General features: G+C 37.9%; 1 long non-coding RNA gene across 5 annotated transcripts in view; it reads right to left on the bottom strand.

Moving 5' to 3' along the window:
• Nucleotides 1-655: 655 nt before the first annotated feature.
• LOC118026035 overlaps nt 656-27168 on the bottom strand; it is a 33159-nt gene continuing 6646 nt past the window's right edge. The window contains exons 1-7 of one of the 5 annotated variants that reach the window (XR_004683446.1): nt 20899-27162; nt 19357-19449; nt 9748-9960; nt 9247-9497; nt 8707-8836; nt 5712-7601; nt 656-1005 (exon numbers count right to left, since the gene is read on the bottom strand). This is a non-coding gene — a long non-coding RNA (uncharacterized LOC118026035). Of the gene's footprint in view, nt 7602-8706; nt 8837-9246; nt 9498-9747; nt 9961-19356; nt 19450-20898; nt 27163-27168 lie in introns of those variants that run through there. The other 4 variants (XR_004683445.1, XR_004683447.1, XR_004683444.1 and 1 more) reach the window with 4 other exon arrangements.

Genomic DNA, 27168 nt, shown 5'->3' on the forward strand with positions numbered 1-27168 from the left:
AGGGAAATGAAAACAAACAGCAAGGACTACCTAGGTCCATTCCCTTTCAGAAGCAACACACCATGATATGGGTCAATTTTATCACCTGACACCCTACTCATTTATAACATGGTTATTATAATGAGTTCTCCAGGCATCAGTATTATAAGCACATGTACTTAAGTCACTTACCCCATAATGACTTAAGACTTTCTTCAAAAACAATATGTCACTTTGTCAAAAAGGAGTATAAACTCTTGCCTATAAGCACTATAAGGAGTCATATGCCTATGAAGTCACCAATCTAATATTTGGGTATTTGGCCATTCAGAATTCTAGGAACACCAAAGATCCATTCCCCTAGTCAGGATTCTTTAATTATAGTCATTTCCTGCCTGAAAATATCTTACTTCCCACATCCTTCAAAAAGTTTCATTATGCCCTACTCCTCTACCACCCCCATACCTCAATAGTTTTTTGCTTCTTTTTTTCTATTGGGTTTGTACTTCTCAGTATCCCTGACCAAAACAACTGAAGGAATAAAGAAATGAGACCTCAAACCATTTATCCATGGTGGGTGATTAAGGTAGTTAAAAAAAAAAAAAAAGAGAGAGGGAGAGATTACTAGTGTACCTAGGAACACTGAGGTAGAACTTATCACATCAAAATACAAAACTTTCAAAACAGTACATTTTATTTGACATTAGACAACATTCCCCAATTTCTCTCAGTTGTGACATGTAGATGGCTTTAGATTGTTTTTGTGGTCACCCATGCTGAGCAAGATTTTTCAATCTTCAAAACACTCAAAGCTAAAAAATTCTGCATTTCACATCAGTTCACAAGTCCAAGTGTATCTTCCCATTTATCGGAGCATTTGACAGAGATTCCTTTTTAGGTAGAAAGGTAGAGACGAAGCCATTTTCTTTAAAAACGGATTTGTCCACAATTTCATTTATGCCATAAAAATCAGATGACAGCATGTTCTTATTCTTATCAGTAGCAGTAGTCTTAAGATGCCAGAAACTGTGAAAGGAAGGCTTTTAGTTACTTTCTCCTTTCCAATTTCCAGTAATGTAATCCCCGACCCCAACCTGAAAATAAGAGTGTTACAGAATCTAGCTGATACCACATATTAAAAGCCAAACATTAGTATTTAGTTGATAAACATTTAGTCCAAAATTGTTTCTCAAAAACTACTGTGTCTTCATCTCAACAATGGCCAGTTATTGGAATTGCATTAAACTAAAAAAAGCAATCCCCTAGTTTGATTTGGAGGTAGTAATGCTCTTAAAACCAATCCAAAACACAAGCAGGCTGCCCTTAAAACTGGTTTGACCTTCTCTTTCACTCTTCCTCCTAATCCCACCCTCTGTGAGTGATTTAAAAATAGAAAAGGTCAAAGCCCAGTTGGGCGCTAGATTGAGGATTTTTTTATTGTTTACCTCCAATTTTTGCCAATTAGTTCCAATTTCTATTATTTTATAATTTTAAATATGGTAAAATTAAGCTATTTTTATTCACTGACATAATTCCACTATAAGAGATCCTTTCTTGAACATGTTTTGATGGTGAGATTTCTAAAGATTAAGTTGCAAAGCTGTTGCAAAAGAGAAATCATGTCTCTCCCATTATGTTATGTACCATCTGAAGATTGTTCTTAAAAGAGATTTAGGCAGTGTATATTTGTCAGAATGTAAAATGTAAAGAATTAAAAGCAAATAAAACTGATAAATGTGTTTCAAAACCAACTGTGGCTTGGGTATGAGTGTTTCCCCAAGGCTGGTACCAATGAGACTGGGGTTTGGGAATTAGTTGTTTCTCATCCCTCCTTCTGCCTAGCAGTGGTCACAGCCATTTTTTCTGAGGAATGGGCCAAGAAAAATAAAGTAATTCTACTATAAGGAAAGTTCCTCACACTTAAAGAGCTAGCTCAATAGAAAACCCTGCTTACTGTAGTGGCCAGAGTGGTAGAAGAAATACAGAACAGGAATTAAAACCTACAACATTATTAAGGGACTAAGCCATGCCCCTAATCAGAAAACAGACCAAAAGGAAAGTTTTAAAAGTTCTATAGGAAAGCATTCATTTCTTCGTGTCTCTGAGGAGAACTGGGAACATAGCAAAAAACCTTATACATAATAGGCACTCAAACATACTTGTAGAATGCAGAAATGAACAGTAACCTCTTATATCCTAGTCTCCAAGCTAATAAAAAATCAGTTTCTTTCAGTCATGATCTTTTTTGTTTTCTGTCTAGCAACAGAATACCTTTAAATAGACACTTCCATTTAAGGAAGAATTTCATTCCATTTTCTGTGTTGTTTTGTTTTATTGCATCTCCAAGATAAACTAAGTGCATTTTATACCAGATCTGTTCCAATTTAACATCACCTTCAGTATTAGTATGAATTAATAGAAAGCCCTCTCTTATTCCCACTTTACAAAACATGCCAAAGAGAAGGTGGTCACTTGTTCTTAGTGTCTTAATATCCTAGCTGCTCAATAACATTTATTCAAGTAATAAAAGAACTGCAGTCTCTTATTAAATTTGTTCTTGTGTTTCCACCATAGACTATTGAGATTAAATTACATTTTGGTCTAGGACTTTTATTTCTTAATTCTCAGCATTTGAGAACAGTACTTTATTCAGGGTAAATAAATTTTTACAAAATATGGAAAATGTAGGGAAAAAATCTGCTCAAGTGGCTTCCTGGCTCTAAGCCAGGTCAATGAGCAAATATTTTTAAAACCAGTTATTTCATCTTAATTCTCATCTTAAATCATTCATCTATAATAAAAACAGAGTATTAAAGTAACGAATAAAAGGACAAGTCCTAAGCGCCCTTGTATCAGTCTTCGGGCTTCAAACTAGATCAATGAGCAAGTGACACTGGGACTTTCTAGAACTATAAATAATGTCTTCGTTTAATATTAAAAGAACCATGCCTTATTTTTCTATTTTTTTTTTAATCTCCAAGGCATGTCAATGTGCATTTTCTGGACCAGACCCACTTAACTAATTTTTCTAGCATAATACGTTCCGGAGAACAGGCACTCAAATATTTGCTCAAAACTCAGTATTTTCTTATCTTCATCCATAATCTGTATTCTAATGACCTTTAGACTTGGCCCATTTCACTTCTCTTAGGACCTAGAACGATGTCTTTCATCTCAAATGAATCTAAAAACAAAGCCATTTGCTTTTTACTCCTGAGTCATTTATTTTTACTCCTTTAATGACTCAAGCCAGACCAGGGTGGACTGAATTCACTTCCCCCTTCAGCATTCAGCATTTTAAAGACTGAGAGAACTGTAACACCTTGCTTTTTAAAAATATTTCCCATCTCTTCAGCCAGGTCAGGGAGCAAGTACACCTCTGATTCAGATTTTATCTTTCCACAGAGGTCAGCATTTAGCATACTGCCTGGCACAATTCCATTTTCCCCATGTTTTTATTAAATAAGCTTTGCAGTGCTTAAGTAACTTTTAGTCTGGATCTCCCACCTATTTGCTTATTTCCTCCAATGAACACCCCATAAGGATAAAATCATTTTCGTATCGTAGGGCATGGACAGTTCTGAGCCTCATAGAAAGTAACCAGTAATCATTCATTAAGCCAAATTATTTCCTTATATCTGTATAGAACAGTAGGCTCTGTAAATTTGCACACCTCTGATAACGAATTTTTGCATCCCCACTTGCTATCTCTGGGGATAAAAGAGAGTAAATAATCAATGTTCACTCAGCAGATATTGTTTTGGCAGTATAAGACTTATAAATTGATTTTATACATTATCTGCTGCTACCCAGGACACAATAAAGATGGTCTAATTTCACATCGCCAATGACTTATGAGATTGGCACATAATAGACAATTTTTATCCAGTTTTATATTTATCAGATATTTAATCCTTTATATATTACATTCAGAGTGTTCAAGAGGTAATTTTTCCTCAAAAATTTTTCAACTTTTTTCATAGTATAATGACGACTGCAATATAATTTTATAAGCCTAGTACTCAGCACCAAATTAGAAAATAAGTAGTTAAACTTACAAGGTGCTTTAGAGTTTCCAAAATACTACACATGTATTGCCTTATTCTCAGCTGTAAGCACAATGAAATGATAAGTCTATCTCTTTAGTGCCTATAATAGTGAGTTTACCTAGTGAGCAACTGATGATATTCATTCATTCAACAAGTATTTAAACCCTCAGTTTGTCTGTTTATACTACCTTCATCATAGTCAAGCACACAATGAGAATTTTGTACAGAAAATGCCTATCTCACAGAAAGTTTTATTCACACAGAAAATAGATAATGTCCTATATTTATAGAGCACTTTAGAAAGTGCAAGGGCAATCTCAATCATTACATTTTCCCGTCACCTGGGAAAACATACTGATCATTTAATTTGACATGACCAGTAAAGTCTTGATTAAAACAAGCAATATCTAATTCCTTATATCTAAATAGTCTAGGACATAAACCTCCCTCTTATTACATGGGAGCATTATTTTAGATTTCACAGTACCCGAACAGTACCGGGCCCATAAAAGGCAATTAATATTCATCCATTCATAAACATGTAACCCACTGGCTTTTATATAGTGCTTTAGTATATAAAGCACGTTAACATGCACCTCATACTCTGAAATTTTTAATTCCATAATGAGAACACTTCTTTTCCCTTTGACATCTGTAGCACCTACCATGGTATGCGGCACATTTTAAGGGCTCACAATAGTTTAATACCCTGTGCTTGCAGTATATTTTATGGTTTCAAAGCAGTTTCCATGTGTTTGCTTCTCTGCTACCTGGAATACTATATTTTTACCTAAAAATTACCAGAGCAGCAGAAACACGATAGCCAAAAATATAGGAGTTATTCATTTTTCAAACAATTCCTAGTATCTGCATAGTATTATATACTTTTGACAAAGTACTTTATTCAGGCTTCTTTTAGAATATAGATACTATGTAATCAATATTCATTCATCAACTCTGAAACTCATAAATCTTTAAGTGCTTTATAGTTTACAAAGCACATTCACATATTTTTCTTCAAGTTACCTGGATGTGATCATAAATAAATATTGCATCCTTAGTACACAGGGACAGGCATACAGAAATATTATTATTCAGCACATAGTCCCTGGTATTTACATCAGGGGTGATAAAAACTATGGCCCCCAGACTAAATCTACTTGGTTCACCAGCTAAGAATAGTTTTTCCTTTTTAAAGGGTTGTAAAGGAAAAAAATGTGTCAGAGACCATATGGCCCACAAAACCTAAAATATTTACCATCTGACCCTTTATGGAAAGTGCGTGATGACTCCTGATTTACATAATGCTTCACAACTGACAGTGCACTTTAAATGTTAGCTGTGCATGGCTGCCAATATACTATTAATGAGAATGCCTTGTTTTTTCTGTGCTTTACAGTGCTTTCACGTATATTCTCAGTTATTTAAATTATCTGCCCTCGTGGTAAGGGGGGAAAATCAAGGAAAGGATTAAACCTGCTAATATTCCCAAGTTCTCTCACCTTTAAGCCTAGAGGTGGGTGTTAAACCCAGGAGCAATGCTAGCACAATCTACCAAATTATTAGGCCACTACTATAAGCAGGGAGTTCAAACTGTCTCTTTGGAGCCTCACCCCATCCCAGGCCCAATCATTCATTTTTTAACCATTACTAGGAATCCCAAACCCCAAGAATCCTGCTCACCCAAGCTCAAAGAAGAAAGGTGTTGCAGGCTGGTGCTTCTCAACAGGATGGCATATCTGGGTATTTCTTGTCTAATTCTTCTCATTGGCCTGGAACATCTCTTCACATTTCCTCTAGATAGCCTGCACTTTTTTTCCCCCAACAGCCTGACGCTTGCCTTTGCTCATCAGGCTAGAGCTTCTAAGGAAAAGGGAGGACTGAAATACAATGTTACCTATATGTGTCTCTCAAGGAGCAGAGGTGAAGAGAAATGGAAATTTAAAAAATAAACAATAAATGGCTCAAAACTGTGATAAAATTTGGCTTAAGACTGGCCCACACATAATATTGCCAATCTAAAGATACGTTTCCTAAGGTAATAGCAACATCAAAAAGGGCTCCTCAAAAGAAGTGGGCTTAAATGAAAACATAAGAACTGGAAAGGGAGAACTGAAAATGTCAAGGGGTAGGGTGGGTAGCAATAGAAAGAAGCTGGGGTTTAGTGTTTTCATCTTGGGATTTCCTTTGGTCTTGGGGCTTCTATTCTTCCCAGATGCTGTGTCATGGGCTTCCAGCTTCCCACCTAATTTAGCCTTGAGACATCTTTCTCTCTTCGGCCTTCTGTCCATTTAGACAGGCAGGAGTCCTGGGTCTTTTTGTGTGTCTGGGGCCTTCCATCCTGGATCTTAGGTTTTTATCTCAAGTCTTAGACCTTGTGTCTTAGGTCTCAAGCCTTCCATGGGTCCCCACACTTAGGCCTACAGTCTCCCACTCTGGGTCTTTGGACTTCTAACTCAAGATTTGAACTTTCCATCCAACTCAGTCAGGTCTTCTCTCCAACAAGAGCCACCTTTTTACATCATAGCTGTCAGGGCTTTGTTGGTCTCAAGTCTGAGGATTCCATCTATCTTGAAACACAGGTTTTCCATGTTTGTCCTCAGGTCTCAAGTCTCAAACCATTGGGCCTTCTATCCATTCTGGGTCTTCCACCTTCTGTCTATCATAGGTCTTAGATCATCTCACAAGGTGTCCTGGCATAACGAACAGCTCTGCATGATTTTGATAGCTGGCACTCTGCACCTATTGGGAAGGGGTTAGGAAACCCCTTTGTTACAAACACACACACATGACCACACAGATGCACAAAAATATGCAAGGAGAGAGGACTGCATAAAGTCAAAGGGGGGGAACACAGACACATACAGAGACTGAAATACTCAAAGGTAAGCAGAAGGGGAAAAGCAGAGAAGAAACAAGAGAACAGAGATGAATGCTGAAATGGTAAATCACAAAGAACAGAGATGAATGCTGAAATAGTAAATCACAAAGAACAGAGATGAATGCTGAAATAGTAAATCACAAAGAACAGAGATGAATGCTGAAATGGAAAATCACAAAGAACAAAGAGACACTTAGCAGGGGAAAAAAAGACAGAAAATGGCCAAGAGAGGCAGAACAAATATATAGAAAAGAGAAATGTGAGATAATGAGTAGAAAAAGCAGAAGGGAAGCCAGAATGAGAAAAAGGTGAAACGTCAAACCAACAACAAGGGGAAGGGAAGACGAACAATCAAGAGTTCACAGCAGTAAAAGAAGAGAGGTATAGGCAGAACAAGAAATGAACAAAAAGCACACAGCATGTGACTCAGAGACAAAAAGGGAAGAACAGTGAAAGAAGAGCCAGTTCTAGGAGAGTAAAGAGAATCAGTAACAACAACAACAACAACAACAAAACTAGAGAGAGACATCTAAGACAAGGCACAGACCACTCTTAGGAACAAAAAACAAAATGAGACAAAGATACAGAGAAGAAACTAGCAAGAGAATCATGGGATGGCTAAGACACACTTTAGACAGAGAAAGACAACCAAAGAGATTCAAGAAAGAAATAGACAAGCAAAGACATACACACTTATGAGTGAAAGAGATAAGCAAAGGCAGACATTCAGAGGAAGAGGATAAGTAAAGACAAGATACAGTACGGGGCACAAAAGGCATATGAGAAGCATCACAAAAAGAAGACAACAAAAGAAAAACAAAAAGTACATTAATAGTTACAATTAGCTATTATTAGTACCAATACTACTTATATTACTAACAATAATAATTATAATAACAACCACCAACTTAGATGTTTCCTATTTATAAACTTTTACCTTACAAATTTCTTACATAGAACCAAAATATGCCAACTCTGCCTGCCATTAGATGGTATTTGTGGTCACTTGTATTGTGCCAAATGAACTTATAAAACTTCTTGGGTTACCTTTTACTTACCATGGGCCAAACACTGTACTGAACACTTTACATACATGATTTCACTTAACTGTCACCTACAAGTCTAACCAAAAACTCTAAATTAACAAAGGCCATACACCTAATGAGTGGCAGAAGATTTAAACACAGAATGTATACTTTTAATATTCTGCTTCAACTGTTTACAAGGATTTCCAAAAGAGCCAAACAAGATGCCACACATGTATGAATATTATAATAAAGGGCCCTTAGAGAGCATCTAGTCAATCACCTCACTTTATATCTTCGTTTTTCTCCATCCTTTAAAAAACTAACTTCATTTTCACATGCTTCACAACTATAATGGCAGCTTCATGGACTGGGCTTCCTTTAACACTAAATCTTAACTGCAGATAGTTTCTTTCACAAGAGGAGGTGAGAAAGAGCCACTCTTTCAGGAAAAACAAAAAACAAAAAAACCCTCTTTTTGTTTTAGGCTTCCACAGTTTAGGCCTCTAAGAGTGGCAAAGCATTTATGCAGTGAAGACAAAGAAGAGACAAGGTGAGACTCAATTACTCAGACACAACTGGTACGCAGACTGTAATATCTTTGAATTGCTTCAGTGAACCCAGTTGGTAATACAGGTTACTGGTTATCCTCACATCTCACCTTGGGCACCCCCTCCATGTTAGACCATCATGCCTCATCCCATACAAACCTACAACAAACAGCTATGAGCTCTAAAGTGAACCTCACAGGATTACAACACCAACAACTTACTTCATTCTGCTGTTCTAAAATGGTAGCATGCCAGGCATGTTGATCTTCCTTTGGTATGTTCCACTTTCTTGCACTCTGCACTGCTTTTGGGAGACAGTGATTTGGCAGATAAGAAGGGAACAATCAGGAGCTATAAAAAATGAGAGGGAAACCATGTAAATGCCATATAAAAGTATTCACTGAGTACTGTGCAAGAGTTATGGGAAGATTCAAATTAATGAGCTATAGAAAACTATCTCTACAAAGCTTAGAAACATAAAGTTGAAGCCTTTAAGTCCTTAGATAAAACTAATACAAGTTCTTTGTTCAAAAAAACAGGAAACTATGGTAATCACAGGAAAATGTCTTGCCTAATAACACTTAGTGAGTCACTGGAAACACCATCAATCACAGTCTTAGTCTTTTGGTTGAATAATCTGTACAAAATCTGTATAATTAGGGTTTACTACTTACTGAATGGTTACCTCCATCTCCCAACCTGCACCCCCCAATCAGCTTCTCTTATCACCAACACAGAGTATGCAAGGTTCTGGTTCTTACCTGACAACAGAAACTTTGTGCCATTTCTGGTCAGGTTCCATTAATCAGCAAGTATACAATTCCTATTTATCTTCTCAAACAGCTTGTTTTGTGTTTTATCCCAAAGACATCCTAAGCCATCTTGAAGTATGTAAATGATTGTCAAAATTCCCCAACAGGGCCTCAAGAAAGACTCTGGGGACCAGAGGGTCCAAAATGGTAATCTGCCCATGATCAAGGTCACAGATGTGGCACTTGTTGCCCATGTTCTCCTAAAAGAAAGAATAATTTAGCTGTAAGTTTCTACCACACACTAGTCCCACCCTACATATCCTAACTCACGCAGCCTGCTACTCTCTTCACATCATTTTCACCCATTTCACACACAGTTAGTTAGGAAGCTATTTTTACCAAACCAGACACAGTCGATAATGATGGAAACAATCTCAGTGGAAAGCTATGTGCAGCATAAAACAAGGTCAGAATTAATAGCTATTAGTTATGCTTTTAGAGACAACTTACCCACCTCTGATGGGTGGTGGTTGTTTTGAGACTTCATCTTCCTCCCTGGGCCCAGGGAAGAATCTTGGTAGAACCTCCTGGCCTAGGGTTGTTGCCCAGTGGTAGTGAGCTTTTCCCCTGGAGGATCCTCATGCCCCATCTCCACCTAGGGATCGTCAAAGGGAACGGGTCACTAACACTATAGAGCAACAAGCCTATTCTTCTGAGGAAGATCTGGAGAAGAGATCAAAGAAAAGTAAGTTACTGAAATGCAGAACACTGGGAAAGTCTGCCCCAATTAGCAACTAGTAGTTAAATTAAACAATGTCTACCCTTTGCTTCAGATGGATTGAGGGGTGAAGATTTAGTGCTCTATATCCTCGCTACGAGCCTAGCAACACATAAATTCTTCTGTTTATTCCAGCTCCATTCCTTGCACCTCCCCTCATCTCCAGGAGCAATTTAGAGCTGATTACCAAAATTCCCATACTGTGCTTTATTCTTCAGTCTCCACTGATGAGCATTTCCCTAGAGGGTATTATTAATACCCTGGTATTCTCATCATAAAATAGTGGAGTTCAAGAAATTAAGGAGTTGAAAATAGTAGAAATAAAGTTTTCTCAACCAAGTGAGCCAATCAAGTCACTTAGAAAAGCTCCCATGTGATCTGACCCTATGGGTTAAGAATTCTTCTTCACATTGCCTCAGGCTTCTTTTATAAAGCAGTATTTTAAGAACTGAGTGATCTACTTCAATCAGAGGGCCTCTCATTCTATTTTATTTTTATAGCATTCCCCTCTTTTAAAACTTGCATGTCAAGCAGTAAGTTGCTGGAGCATTGCCAAGGTAAACAAAACTGTTTTCTACTCAATCCACATGGTACATTTCTTGAACTCTTATGTAAATGGGGCACCACCAGAGTCCCAGGATATTCAGAGAAGTCAAGAATGGTTACAGGCATATAAAACACCAGTTATTATAACAGTTAAGCAAATCTATGCAAAAGGAAAAAAGATACAGAAAGCTAGGAAACCAATAAATAGCTTACACAGACCCTTGGGTCTTTGTTTTTCCACCTTTCAACAATTTTATGATTCTTCAAATTAAAAAACCCTCAAGTTTTGTTTTTGTTTTGTTTTTTTGAAAGTGAGCAAGGAGGGAGGTTGGGGGGGCGGGAAGGGACAGAGGGAGAGGAGAGAGACAATCTTTAGCAAGCTCCATGCCCAGTGTGGAGCCCAACACAGGTTTCGATCATTCTCACAACCCTGAGATCATGATCTGAGCCAAAACCAAGAGTCGGAGGCTTAACCAACTGAGCCACCCAGGTACCCCAACCCTCAACTTTTTAAAACAAGGAAATGACAGTGACAATAGAATTGGGCCTGCCAAATCGGGGCTTTGACACATATTGAGTTGGTACTTTGCATCAACAAATCCACAACACTTAACTACCAGTCTGCTAAAGGAAGGTGGAAATAATTTCAAGGGCTGCTAATCAGATATAGGTTTGTTTGGTCTTTCCTGCTAAGTAGCTTTGAGATGTGAATGGAAGTAATTTATTGTTTTGCATCTCTCATTCTTTGTTTATGAAATGGGGATCAAGTATGCTTGTCCTTACAGACCTCACTGGAGCCTAACTCAGAAGGATAAATGAAATGATAGGCCAAACTCATCTGTAATGTTAAAATATATATGTATATGCAAAAAAAAAAAAAAACCACTGTAGGAATTGATAAAAACTGACTCATTTTCTGTTTTAAAAAGTAGAGCAGCAGGAAGTTAAAGTCTATAAAGCCAAAGACAGAATTCCCACAACGATGAGCTCCCCAAACTACCTTTTTTTCCCCAGGTGGCTTGATAGCCATCATTTTAAATATTATTTGGAGCTTATCCAGATTCTCAAAAAGAAAGATCTGCTGAATGTGAAGCTGCTTACACCTACTTGCAGTCCTCAGGCTTCACATGCTCTGAATGTCCTTGAGAAGAAAGACAGGGCTCAGGAGGATACCAGAACTGCTGAGAAACCCTCAAAAACAAACAAACAAAAACTAGGACGCATTAACCTGAAGTATTAGATATAGGCATGTCCTGTCTCTCCTCTTTAGCCTATCTGGTCTCCCTAAGGTCTTATAAGAGCAAGGACTGGCAGTATCACAGAAGGATTAGGCAAGTGCAGAAAAATAAAAGAAAACCATGGGTCAAACCCATATTTTTATATGGGTTTATATACCCACCTTAAGGGCTAACCAAATTTGTGGCCTAAGGGTCATCCTTTTGCTGAAAATATAAGATACAAGGTAGCAGACCAACTGCTACGACTACCTTAAAGTACAACTGCCTTGATCTTTTTTACTAATTCACTAGTCACCTTTACAATAGGATAGGAGCTCACTGAAGCAGGTCTAAGCCAGGTTTGCAATCCTGAAAGCACTTTGTATGATGTGGAAAGCAGCAGGTATGGTTTCCAGATTCCTGATCAGGAATTCCCTTATTATAAGGACCTTTATATCAATATCAAACAAGTTCTAACAGTAGTGTATGAAAGGTCAGTTATTCAACTCTACTCTCTAGATAAGATGTCCAGTGAAACCAGTGTTCTATGATGTTCTCAATATGAGCAGAACAGGCTTCAAAATCTCTTGGCAACATCCTTCCCCATCTTTATCTTATTTAAGATTAGATAGTTTATCTCCAAATATGGACTTCCAAGTTAAACATGGCAGTTCATACATATTTATACATATTTATTCTGCTCCTTCCTGAAATCCCATTAATGACAGTAAATGGACACTCCATGTACAAGCAAATTTACCCAAAGAATTTTTAAATTAATGGATTGAAGTACAAATTCATTTATACACACCCTAGTTAAGATACCTAAAAGGAAATGACTATTCCAGTCTCCCCAGATCTTCTGAGCTGCTCTGAACCATATTTACTGAGTATGGCTGCTTTAGATCAAAGCCTTCTAGTTTTGTTTGTTGTTATAGTGATGAAATATTCAAGGAGATTCCCTCTCCCTTAAAGGGAAACTAAGGCCAGAGAAAGTGGTCACATTTTGGAACTGGTACAGAACCATATATTAGGGTTCCATATTCATTGACAAGAATTTTGAAATTCCTGATTTGTCATCTCATAGTTCAACAAAATGTCAAAATACTTTAGACATAAAAACCAAGTGGCATACCTGGCCATCTGGTTCAAGTACTCTAACACTAGCCAAGTCACAGAAGCATCACAGCTAAAAAGGGGTATTAATGATCATGTAATCAGACATTTTCATTCTTTACATAAAGAAACTGGAAGCCCTGAAGATGAGACTCCATCAGTGTTATACAACTAGTAAGTAGGTGGCCAAATGGTACTTAAATCCATGTCGTCTCTCAATTCAGGTCTTTTGCCTCTGGGATATGGGCAAGGACACTCAGGGGTATAGGAGGTTTCTATAAAATTTTTTAACATTTTTATATTTCACCATGAAAACAGTCTAGATCATCTAGATGACTACCTTATAATGGAGAATTCCAGTGCCAGATTGGTGGCAAGTGGTCCTATTTTTGTTGCCTAGAGCTTAAAGAACAGAAGAAACCAATATATAAATGAGGTTTGTGCCAAATGAAAAAAAAAATAGCATTGGTATGTGCTATAACAAGATCTTGCTGCAGCTTGAAAAGGATAATTTGGTTAAGGGCATTAACAAAGCACATGAAAGAGGAGACATGCCATGCTACAAAGAAGCAATGTGGTAATAGTACCATTTACCCATTTTAGTAGCCATTTATTTACTATTATTTTGCACATTTGCTGTTTTACAGTTGTACTATAGACCTAAGCAGAAAGACTTTCTTCTTATTTTGTTCATACCCTTAGCTTAAAAATTATTTCCATGAACTCAAAGGGACGTAAGAACTTTTTTAAGGAAAAGCTTAATCAAAATTACAAAAAAAAAATGTTTACTCAAATTACAGCAAAATGGTAATTGTAGAATCTAAGAGAGGAACATGTTGGTGTTCACTGAACAAATTTTTCAACTTTTCTGAAGATGTTCATAATAAATTTTGGAGGGAAAAAAGGAAAACTTTGAGACAACAGCTCCCTACTGTCAAACTTGTTATACAGATTTCAGAAAGTATCTCAAATATTTGACATAAAATATTAAAATTATGCCCAATACAAATTTGTATTATTTTGTTACTACTCTATATGCAATACCTGTAACATTAATCAGAACACTTTAAAATTAGCATACATTAGCTTGAATAAAATCAAATAAAATTAAACTGTTGAAAATCTCAATTGGATTACATATTGCCAAGAAATAAGTCTACTCTTTGAGTGATATAGGTACTTTGGACAACCAGCTGGAGATCACTAAATGGATTCCCCCTACCTCACATAGGAACACGTCTTTCTCCTTCCTCCCACCTCCAGTGTTCTCAAGATACTGTAATTATCAGAAAAAAAAAAACTGAGAAAATAAATGCATAACCAAGGAACAGATTACCTAACTGTATCAGAGTAATTTAATCTGAAAGTGAGGTGCAAATTTGGAAATTGGGTAGATCTTAGTTCTTAAGAAAGGTTTGTTTCTGTAACCTATTATAAGTTTCAAAACTAAAAGAAACATCAGGAACTCTTAGTCATTTTTAGTTTCAGGAACTTTTAATCAACCTATAGCTAAACTCTCCCTAAACTCAACCACAGAGACAACTGTCAGTGTTCTCACCTACCCTAACATGAACATAAAAAAAATCTCCCAACCAAGCCTGGTTGTTGGGAGTGGGAAGTAACAGATAAGCAAAGGATACTATTAACAATTCCTGGGGTAATAGATCAGAGTTGGAAACATCTGTATAAACCCATGTTTAGCTTAAAATAGATACAGATTATTACATATACAAATATTAATAAATACATGCACGAGTTAATATGCATGTGTATACCTCCTCATTCTTATCAACTCAGGTGTTGAAGCAATGACACCCCAGTAGCAATGAGCACACATAACACTCACATCTTGATTTTTTTTTTTAGAAATGTGTTTCTTTTTTTTAATTATGTTCAGTTTGCCACATAATTAGTTTTTGATGTAGTGTTCAATGATTCATTAGTTAAGTATAACACCCAGGACTCATCACATCTTGATTTCTAATACTGTTCTCTAATAAGAATCAGGACTCCTTGAAGACACGGTAGATCCTAGGACTGGGATAAGAAAGATACAAATGAGCCCAGAGCATCTTGGTAATGCCACAAAGAAAGAAAGTGCTCAAACAAAAAAAAAGAAACCCACAAGGGTGGGGTTATGTCCAACGAGCCAACTGAAAGAACTCCCAAAGGCCAAAACTAGAACAATCTGAACAAAAATAAGTAGTAATGAATTATTATCAGAATATAAATATTCATGAAACGATATTGATATAAATGAATTCTCAAATAAATACATAATTTAGGAAGACCAGACACATTTCCTGTGCAGAAGAAATCTAAATAACTTATGTAGACACTCAACCATCAAAGAGGTGGAGGATAACTTCCCATTCTTTAAGCACATCTGGCCTCCCTTCAAATACAGTATGGGAAGGGGAAAAAAATAATTTTAAATGTTAAGTGGAAGAACTTGGCAAACAGTACCTTAGCCAAGTAATAACAGTCAACATCAGTAGTGGTATGTCACGCTGATAGTACGTACTCGAGAAAGAAGAGTGGCAGTGTACTGCTATGATCTTCTTCCCAAAAACTCAAGCCCAGTCTAGTCATGAGAAGAATATCAGACAAATCCCAATAGAGGGACATGCTACAGAATACTTGACCATTAGTCCTCAAAGTTGTTAAGGCCATCAAAAACAAGGAAAGTCTGAGAAACTGTCATAACTAAGAGCCTAAGGAAGACATGACTACTAGCTGCAAGGTAGTATCCTGGATGGGATCCTGGAACATAAAAAGAGCATTACAGAAAAACTAAGGAAATGTAAATAAAGTATGGACCTTAGTTATTAATAATGTATCAATATTGGTTCACTAATTGTGACAGATGTATCATAGTACTATAAAATGTTAATAATAAGGTAAAATGGGTATGGGGTATATAGGAACTCTCTCTGTACTATCTTCAAAACCATTCTGTAATACTCTAAAATAAGTTTTTTTTTCTTTTAAATCTGCCAACTAGATGCTGAAGGCTTACAAATTGCAGGGGGTTTTGGGGTTTTTTTTTGTTTTTGTTTTTGTTTTTCAAAAAAAAGTAAGCATATGGCCTTTCTCTTCACTACATCTGTGTCTCTGGGGTAAATACTGAGTACTGCAATTGCTGGGTCATAGAGTAGCTCTATTTTAATTTTTTGAGGAACCTCCACACTGTTTTCCAAAGTGGCTATACCATCTTGCATTCCCAACAGTCTAAGAGGGTTCCCCTTTCTCCACAACCTCTACAACATTTGTTCTTTCTTGCTTAGCAATGTCCACAATAGCCAAACTGTGGAAAGAGCCAAGATGCCCTTCAACAGACAAATGGATAAAGATGTGGTTCATATATACAATGGAATATTACTCAGCCATCAGAAAGGATGAATACCCAACTTTCACATTAACATGGATGGGACTGGAGGAGATTATGCTAAGTGAAATAAGTCAAGTAGAGAAAGTCAATTATCATATAGTTTCACTAATTTGTGGAACATAAGGAATAGCATGGAGGACATGAGGAGAAAGAAGGGAAAAACAAAGAAGGGGGAATCGGAGGGGGAGATGAACCATGAGAGACTATGGACTCTGAGAAACAAACTGAGGGTTTTAGAGGGGAGGGGGGCGAGGGGATGGGTTAGCATGGTGATGGGTATTAAGAAGGGCATGTATTGCATGGAGCACTGGGTGTTATACGCAAACAATGAATCATGGAACACTACAAAAAACCAATGATGTACTGTATGGTGACTAACATAACATAATAAAATAAAATTTAAAAAAAAAGCAAGCAAAATGGAACCTGAGAACTGGTAATTCTGTTTTCCAGATTTTGCTACAGTACGTAACATCATTGTTGGCAAATCTGGCCTAAAGACTTGCTTTTTCTTTTCTGTTTATAGGGATTTAATTGTAGTCAGTTTTTAAGTTGAAACATATGAGGCCCAAATATCAAGAATCCATAATATCAAAAAGTTATTAAAATTAGCAACTTGAACTCTTGTTCTTGTTCATCACAGACCATATGGAAGGACCTACTCAATACATTTTATAAAATGAAGGTAGCAGTTATAGCAGTTTTCAGTCAAGGGAGACATGTAAGGCCAGAAAACTCTAATGATCATAAGAGTAACTGCATACCGATTATATTATACAGCAGCAAGCATACTAACAAACATAAAATACAGTATGCCAAAGTTTTCAAAGCTATTGATTAAAGTCACCTAGATATTTTATAATTAGATCCAGTAATGTAAAAATACAGTATGCCAAAAGTTTTCAGAGCTATGGATAAGGTAACTTAGACATCTTATAATGAAACCCCGTAATGTACACTGATCTCCCAGCCATATCCCTATTTTGAAACTGTTACAAGCATTCAATTACATATTTTATGCAATAAGAAGGTACTGGGTCTATTGTATAGCTTCTAATATTTCTAGGGAAACTAGAAGAATAGCATTCCAGTTGGTCAAACAAAATAATTCTTTAAGTCTATCCATCATCTAAGAAATCTAGCATGAGTAAAATTTAAATTTTCCTTCAATCTCTCACCCTAACATGAAGAAATCAAAAGCTCATTTCCAACATAGTCATCAAAATAGTAAAGGAAAGAGTTCTTTATCAAACTCATTTGTATAGGGTGCACAAGGAGCCTAATATTCAATGTCTCAGTGCTCTAATTTGGAGAGGTCAAGGAAAATCAAGTAAAGCCTAAATCACCAATAAAAATAGCCAACTCAATGCCATCAATACAATGATATGTAACTGTGCACAGCCACTGAAGTTTAAACTTGTTAAATTCAGTGGATCAGCTAAGTCTCAAATACTTGACATCCAACTTGAGTTGGACTTTGAGGGACACCAGTGTTAAGTGCTATTTGTCTATAGCCAAAACTATAGTGAGAAAATTGAGTTTTCATCCAATCCAATCTGTAAGACTCGAAGCAGAAGAAGGCATTAGCTCTGTTTAATCATACACATCAGTAGTCTTCACCATCCAAATTTATAAGGTTTGGGGGAACAGTTAGCTCAGTTCAGCTATCAGTTTTCTTCTTTCTTTAAGCTGGTAAAAAATTCTCCCAGGATGCTTTCACAAATAAGAATATCTTAGCAGCCACAACAGATCAACTTTTAAAATTCTTTACTTAAGTCAAAAACTCCCATGCAGGTATACATTTTAGCAGCCACCAGAGATCAACTTTTAAAATTCTTAAGTCAAAAACTCCCATGCAGGTATACATTTGCTAACCAGGGCCCAGATATCCTGAAAAATTATGAATGCTTTATCATAGCAGCCCCAGGTCTTACGATTTCCTACAATTTAGGGAGGTTGTTAGAGAAATGTGTAGATAAGTTACAGAAAGATAGGTAGAAAAAGTAAAGGGGGATATGGGAGAAGATGCACAAAACCAGGGTCAGAAAACTTCTTCCAATCCTGTATATTAAGGTTCTCTAAGGAAGAAAGTCAGAAAGGAAAACACAATAACCATGTAGGGAAATGCAAAAAAAAAAAAAAAAGAAAGAAAAAAAGAAAGAAAGAAAGAAAGAAACTTAAGTGCCTTCAATTTTCCAAATGACAAAATGTCATTTTTAAAGATTGAGATACTCAATTCAAGTCTCTGTCTTAATTCATCAGCCATCCCTAGACACTGAAGTTGAGATGGATGGTGATTTGATCTAAGGTTAGAGACAGAACCAAAGGTCAGGTGTTCTTATTCCCAGTTCAGAACTTTTTCATAATTTTGCCAGCATCTCATTCCTTCTGCCCCCAAACCCATGAAAAAAATAGTGACTCATTCCGGGGAACCTGGGTGACACAGTCAGTTAAGCATCCAACTCAGGTGGTGATCTCATGGTGGTGGGATTGAGCCCCACATCAAGCTCTATGCTCAGAATGGAGTCTGTCTGAGTTTCTCCTCCTCCCTCTGCCCCTCCCCAACCTCACATTCTTTCTCTCTCTCTCTGGAATAAATAAATCTTTTTAAAAAAGTGATTCACTCTATTTAAGAAATTATGTGCTTCATTAAAATGCATTTGCAAAAAGCAAGAAATACTGGTGTAGGGTCTGTAGACCCTCAGCTTATATATCCCGAGTAAACTGACCAGGGTGCTCCCTAGTCACACTTTTCATTTTCCCCTTGCCACTTTGTTCATTAAGGATGTTTCTTCCACTCTTCTTCCTCTGTGCCCCACAGAACTTCCCAACATTTTTTATGGTACACATCAAATTGCCCAATACCATAATGATTTGTTAATTTGGGGATCCTCCTTATCAAGAATCATGTCTTTGGTTTTATTTATTCCAGTGTGACCCAACAAAGTTTGTGGAATTAACACAAGGATTATCTCAATTTTGAAGATGCCCACATTCGCAGAGAATCCCATTTTACAAATGCTAAAGACTTTATTTCAAGCAATGAATTGAAATATAACTCCAAGATTCACCTTTGGACGCTGTCTAGTGCAGGCTTCAATCCACTTAAAGTTGATCCATCCTTCCTCTTGACTGGAGGTACAAAACCAGCTCAGAATTCATCCCTTTAAAACAAATTCCAATAAAGTTATACTTGTATATTAATATAGAATAATTTGATTAGTAACAATAGAAGATCTCATAAGCATAGACCAGTGTTTCTCAAATTGGGGTGATAAGAACCCTGGGGGTTTGTGGATATATCTTCATGGATCCCTAAATCCTATATAGATTATATAAAACATTTATATCTTTAATAAAGGTATCTTAAAACTGGAAAACGTTTACATTTCAAATAACTTTAAGTCAGTGTTCCTCAAAACATTTTGTTCCTTTAAAAGGCATTTTATCCTGACAAATTACTTCAGTTTGAGAAACAATGGCATAGACCACATTTCCAAGAAGGCTCAGGACCATTTGTATACTACACTACCCCCAATCAGTCAGACTGGGGGATGTCTTCAGGCACTGGTGGGAAACAAGCCATGAGGAAATATGGATATGAATTAAAATGGGCAGTAAGCAATGCCACTCAAAATGGTTCTTCTTGCTCCTGCCAGGATGCATGGATGTGCATCAAAAAGTCTCAAATATGATGTTAATATTTTTTTCAGCTGGACCTCTGTGTTTGTTTTACATCAGGGACACTAAGCTTTTTAGCTTACCAATGTATCTGTATAAAAAGATGAAGGGGAAAGGGTATAATTGACTTCATAAAGTGGGCAATGTCATAGTTTTCTTATAAAACTTATACTTCTCCATTGCCTTCTTGCCAAACAGGTTCCACAAATACCTCCAACTAAAAAGGCATCGCTACTCTCATGTTTTGTGGCAGAGATAGAATAAAAAGGCACAAAAAGCCAATATATCATATTTATACCCCCAATCCCTGAACCTTGAAAAGCTCAAGCTTATAATGAGATTTAACAATGAACAATTTCCCAGCCTTGGCATATAGCCAAACACAGTAGCTAGGCCTTATCTCTTTAATCACTTTTCATACTTCCAAAAGAGGTAAAAACCAAATTACATTAAAATAAACCAACTGGACTATACCTATGGCTGCAATATTAAATCATATCCTGGACCAAAGCGAAAAAGTAAACCCACTTCCCTCTTTAAGTTTATCCAACTAACTTCAAACCCTAGTGGGCTCCCTTTTTAAAATTCTGTAACTTATAATTCACACAATGCAGCACTTGATTATCATTTCCTAAAGGTATTTCAAGTGTGCTTATATTAGCTCCTCGGCAATACATCACAGGAATGAGGTTATAGAGGACCACATCATTTCTACCCCTCACTTTGGTGTAACCCAGCATAGGGCGGGGTATACAGTATTTCTGTTGGTTAACTCATATGGTGATATATATATGTATATATATATAATTGCAGATGAGGTAGGAACAGGGAAGGAGACTTACAGGACCCTCTGACTTTTCTACAGGTATCATTTAAGAGAATGAAAATAGAACAGGGAAAAGATTACTTAATAACTACAAAGTAGTACTTACAGTATTCTAAAGAGCCAGAGACTCTTCTTACAGCGGTCCAAGGAGCTAGTAGTGCATACTGCACCCTGAGCTGGGCCGATCTTTTGACATCCTTGTTAGAGGAATAGTATCCTTTTTCAGTGATTACAAAGAACTGCTGTTGTGAGGACTAGTTATTTGCTTCAGCAGTTCCATATTAGATACTTCTCTGCCACACCCTGCACACTAGAGGCTAGGATATTATTCATTTTACCAGGAAGCTATCTCACTGTTGAAAATTTATGTCCAGAAGAATGACTAGATCTTGGCTTATTTTTCCTTTAATATAAAACAGGGAAATTGGTCCCATCATTTCTAAGTCCTCACTTCAGTGTAGTGCTTCAGGCTACTTTAAATTAGCAGAATTAAACAGGGTGCATTTTATTTATGTAATAGATTAATCAGGTAAAGTGAACTATGGTTTTCCAAAGTGCCTCAGCATATGTTCTCTCAGTTCATTCTTTTACAGCAATCTTCTTGAAATAAGTGTGGTTGATGATCCAGATGAAGAAATTTAAGGATTAGAAAGTTTAGGTAGTTTTTCTAAAAGTGAACGGTGGTAAAGCCCGAATAAAGAATGGTTTTAAAATGGTGGTAGAGCCCAAAGATATGTGTCTGAAGAGTTCTGCTCTAGAACTCTTGGGAATACGAAAATAGCAAGATTCACAGTGGTCTATCCACAGACCCACCACCCATAGTAAAATGAGAGACACTGGTCATCAGGTACATAGTATAAATGGGTTTTTGGACTTCAAAAATTAAATGACCAGGTTTACAATTCCATCTTGCAAACAGCATTTTTTTTTTGTATCCTGGCAACCGGCACTGTACACTAGGATTTTACAAGAGGGGAAGAGAGATTCTTGGCCAGGCAATCTGCTCTGGAAGGAAGAATGCACAGATGGTGCTAACCTTTCTTCCTGGGGAGACAATTTTCAACTGATACTTATATTGAAAATCCATAATAAAGGGCAGCAATCCGGCTTTCTAGGCCTGACTTGCCTTGAGCATTTTGCTCAGTAAAGCAGTAACAAAGGTGGGTAGGGACGGTTCCTGTCCCAGAATGTGACAACTGGAATTGGATCACTAACAAATGCAGAAAAAGGAGTGAAGGCCCATCCACTTAATTCAGGTCTGCTTTTGGTAGTCAATACTGCACACTTGACATCAAAGTGGTAGGAAAATCGTGGGCTGATGAGCGAGAAAATGGGACAATCAGTACTGTGTCAATAACACAGAAGGGACTTTGGGTAGTCAGCAATGCAATGCAAAGAAGTGGAGGGGTCCATGTCCGATGGGTGGGACTAAGGAAAGTACAACTGAGGCATTACAGCAATATAAAGTGGGTAAGGCAATGACACAGGGATTGTTAATGTTTTAAGTCCAAGAGCAAGGGCCTTGCCCAGTCAACATTCCCCAGCAATAATGCAAAGGGGGGGGGGGAGGGACAATCTTATTTAATGGCTGAATAGATGAACACCTGAAACTGTGACAAAGGTCCATAGGAAGGGTCCAAGGGTGAGCACGGGTTGGGAAGAGGGAGGATAAGGGGAAGACCATGACTACTTGGAATTTTATAGATAGGAGCAATACAAAAGGAGAGGGAGTATGGGTTGCTATTTGATAGACAAGTTCACAGCATACTGCAATGTTTATACTTAAATTATGTCATGCAAAATTGGGGCTGGGAATGTTTGCCTAACAAGGCCAGGGAGGAAAAACTCATTGCTAATTGCCATTGTGCCCATTAACAGTCCCAGGAGAAGTTTTGTGTGGTCAGCACAAAGTATAATAGTATAGTAATTACTATAGTAATGCAAAGGGGGTTTAAGGGAATGTTATCCTAAATCTAACAGAAGGGAACATAGATAATTGCCCATTGACTGTCCAAGAAAGGGACCTTAGTCAGTACCCCTGATGTATACAAAGGGAGTACATAGGTCCCATCATTGCTAGTGGGGCATATTAATTGTCCAAGAGCTGAGGTCATGATAGCAGTCCTCAGCAGCAATCCAAAGGCAATGGTAGGGGCATAAAGCATCCTTTCACACTGCACAAATCCACAAACAAATACAAGTATGTATATTAATACTCTCAGGAAGAGCTCATTTATGGTTAACATGCCCCTGATGCAAAGGGAGTTTGAGGGGATGCAATCCTAGTCCAACAGAAAAGATGGACAATTGCAATTATACACATTAAAGTCCAAAAGAAAGGGCATTAGGTAAATAGCATCTCCTTACTCCAAAGCAAAGAGGGTACAGGGGTTCTAGTATAAGGCATGCTTAGCAAACTGCATTTATACACATGAACTTTCCAAGTGAAAGAGTTTTAAATAGTGGACACTACCTGCTAAACATGCTAAGGAAGTAGGTAGGGTCCTTATTGAGTACATAAAACAGGAAAAAATGCAATTGCACGTACTAACAGTCCAAAAGAGGGCCTTAGTTCATCAGCACACTCTGCTGTATTGCAAAGGGAAGGTGAGGGTATAGGACCTTAGTCTACTGAAGACAAGAGAACAATTTCAATTATGAATGTTAGCGGTTTGCTACAAGGACCTTTGGGAGAAAAGAGTATCCCCTGCAGCAGTGCAAAGGAGGTATGATAGTTTTGGAAGTGACAGGGTTGTGGAAAACTACAATTCTGCGCATTAACTATCCAAATGTAAATGTCTTAGCAATGGGCACCACCTACTGGAAGGCTTAGAAGTAGGGGTGGGTGGTGTCTCCTCATCTAGTGCCTAAGAACCCAGACAAATGCAATTACGCACATTAACAGGACAAGTTAGGGGTCAGCAACCTTGGTATACTGCAATGACATACAACAGGGTAGGACGAACTAAGCTGCAATTATGTACATTAATGCCTAAGGGATATGGTATGGTTAATTAAAACCATGTACCTTGTACAAATATAAGGATCTTAAAGTAATGGGCACTCCCTGCTAAAAGGTAAAGGGAGTGGGGAGAGGGGTGTCCTTAATTCAGTGTACAGAAACATGTGCAAATGCAATTACGCATAACCACAGGCCATGAATAAAGGCCTTAGTGATCAGTACCCCTGCTATACTACAAAAGGGGTCTGAGAGGGTAGTACCTTATTCAAATGGGATGAGCCATGTGCAATTGTGCACATTAATATCCATGGTGCATGGTTGTGGTCAATTACAATTGTGTTCCTTGACTGCTCAAGTGTAACAGCCTTGTAGAGGGGGCACTCCCTGCGTAATAGATAATAGATAAGAGGGAGTGGGGAGAGGTGTTCTTCTCTAGTACACAGGAACCCAGACAAATACAATCATACATCTTAACAGGCCAAGAAATGGGACCTTATGAGTCAGAATTTCCTGCAGTACTTCAAAGGCAGTGTGAAGGGTAAGAATCCTAATTTAATTGTCATTATGCACATTAACAGTTTGAGAAAGAGGACTTAAATTGACAGTATCCCATGCAGTAAAGCTTAGAGGTTCTGAAGAGTCAGGGACCCAAGTTAACTCAAAGAACAGTGGACAACTGAAACTACACACATCCACAGTCCCAAGAGAAAGGCTTTAATGTGATCAGTCACCTCTGTTTCAGTAAGTGCAAAGTTCTGAACTTAGGCACAGTTGTGGACAACTGAGTGTGTACAAAACAACAAGGTTGTGCACATTTAACTGCATTAGTGTGTAATATCTTGAGTAGTAGGCACCTCCTGCTAGAATATAAATAGTATGGGGAGGATGCTTACCTGGTGTACAGGTATAAGAGCAAATGTTAAGTATGCACAAACAGTCCAAGGGCGTGAATCTTGGCTAGTCAGAAGCCCCTGGAATAATGTAAATTGGGCAAAGAAATGAGATCTTACTCTAACATAAGGGAGCATGGATTGCTCTAATTATGCACATTTAAACTGCACAGGAGAAGCAGTCATAGTTGGTCAGCACCCCTGACACAGAGAAGGTGTTATGGGGGTGGGATCCCAGTGCAATTTGGCTTAACTGTCCAACAGAAAGGCTGTAGGTCAGTACCCCCATATAATACTAAGAAGTAAGGATATTAGCTTATTAAGAGGGCACATGCACATTAAGAGTCCCAAGAAAAGAACTTTAAGATACTAGCATCCCCTGATGTAATATAAAAAAGGTGGGAAATTAGTTTAAAGAGAAGGACCATAATCATTGGAATTTTGCACACAAATAGTCCTGGAAAAAAGTAACTGAGGTAATTAATTCCAAGAGAGTACAGAGGACTTAAATGAAAGACATAGTGTGGTCAATTACTATGGTTCACTTTATCCTAGTACAAAGGTCTTAAATAAAGTGCATCCACTACTGAATACATGGGAAATTAGTGAAATCTTATCTACTGCAGAGAAAAAGGAACAAATACAATTATGCACATTAACAATGCAAAAAAAGGGGGGGCCTTGGTTTTCAGCAAACCCCTACTGTAACGTTAACAGGGTGTGAGTGAATGGGATACACCTTAATAGTCCCAAGTATCTTCTGAGGTAATGTAAAAGGAGTGAGAGGGCATGGGACCCTAGACTAACAAGAGGGACCACAACTGCATTTAAGCACATTCACAGTCCCAAGTACCCTCTGCTATAATGCAAAGACAGTAGGAGGGCATGGGAAAATATACTAACAAAGGGAACCACTGCTAAAATTAAGCACTTTATCCTCCCCAAATATACTCCCAGATAATGTAAAGGGAGTTGGTGGGCATGGGTTCCTACAAGACAGAAGGTACCACAGCTGTGAGCATTTGACAGGCCCAAGTATTCTCTGCTGTAATGCAGAGTTGGAGGTGTAGAATCCTAAACTAACAGAAGGGAACACGGCTGCAATTAAGCACCTTTCAGTACGAGATCTGCTCCCAGGTAATATAAAGGGAGGAGGTGGTCATGACTAGCAAAATGGACCACACCTGTATTTAAGCACAGTAACAGTCCCAAGTACCACGTGCTGTAATACAGCAAAGGGAGTTAGAGGGCATCGGATCCTAGACGAACAGAGGGCACCACAGGTGCAAATGAGCACTTTAACGATCCCCAAAGTCCTCCCAGGTAATGTAAAGGGAGTAGAAGCGGATGGGATCCTAAACCAACAAAAGTGACTACACTTTAAGTGTTAAGTACTTTAACAGCCCCAAGTACCCACTGCTATAATGCAAAAGAGTAGGAGGGCATGGGAAACTAGACACACAAAAGGGACCACAGCTCCAACTGAGCATTTAAACAGTCCCAAATACATCCTCAGGTAATGCAAAGTGAGTTGGAGGACATAGGATCCTAGGTTAACAAAAGGGATCAGGACTGCAATTAAGCCCATTAAAAGTCCCAAATATCCTCTGCTGTAATGGACAGAAAGTTAGAGGGCATGGGATGCTAGACTAACAGAAGGGTCCACAGCTGCAAGTAAGCATATTACAGTCTCAAATCTGTTCCTAAGTAATGCAAAGGGAGTTGGAAGGGACTGGAAACTAGACTAATAGAAGGGACAACAACTGTAATTAAGCTCGTTAACATTCCCGTATCTGCTCCCAATAATGTAAAGGGAGAAGGGAATGAGATCCTAGACTAACGGTCGGGACCACACCTGCAATTAAGTACTTTAACAGTCCCAAGTACCATCTGTTGTAATGCAAAGAAAATAGGAGGGCATGGGAACAATACTAACAAAAAATGCTCGATTTAGTTGTGTAGCGCCTTCTAACAGTCCCAAAAATCCTCCCAGGTAGTGTAAACAGAGTAGGAGATGGGATCCCAGGAATTACAGAAGGTACAACAGCAGCAATTAACAATCCCAAGGACCCTCTGTTGTAATGTAAATTGAATAGGAGGACATGGGAAACTATACTAATAGAAGAGACAACAGCTGCAATTAAGCAATTTAACGGTTCCAAATACACTCCCAGGTAACACAAAGGCAGTTGGAAGGCTTGGGATACTAGACTAACAGAAGGGACCACAGCTACAGTTAAGCCTATTAACAATCCAATGCCCTCTGCTGTAATACAAAGGGAGTTGGCCAACACTGGGATCCTGTAACAACAGAAGGGACCACAGGTGCCATTAAGAACTTTTTAGTTCCAAATACTACCAGGTAATACAAAGGTGTAGGAGGACATATTAGTAGTCCCAAGTAGTCCTTGCTGTGTGCAGAAGGAGTTGGAACACACGGGACCCCAGACTTAACAAACGGGACCACAGCTGCAAACAAGCACATTAATAGTCCCAAATCCACTTCCAGGTAATACAAAGTGAA

The sequence above is a fragment of the Mirounga leonina genome, unplaced genomic scaffold, assembly GCF_011800145.1.
Source record: "Mirounga leonina isolate KUSES-001 unplaced genomic scaffold, KU_Mleo_1.0 Mir_204, whole genome shotgun sequence".
Lineage (NCBI taxonomy): Eukaryota > Metazoa > Chordata > Mammalia > Carnivora > Phocidae > Mirounga > Mirounga leonina.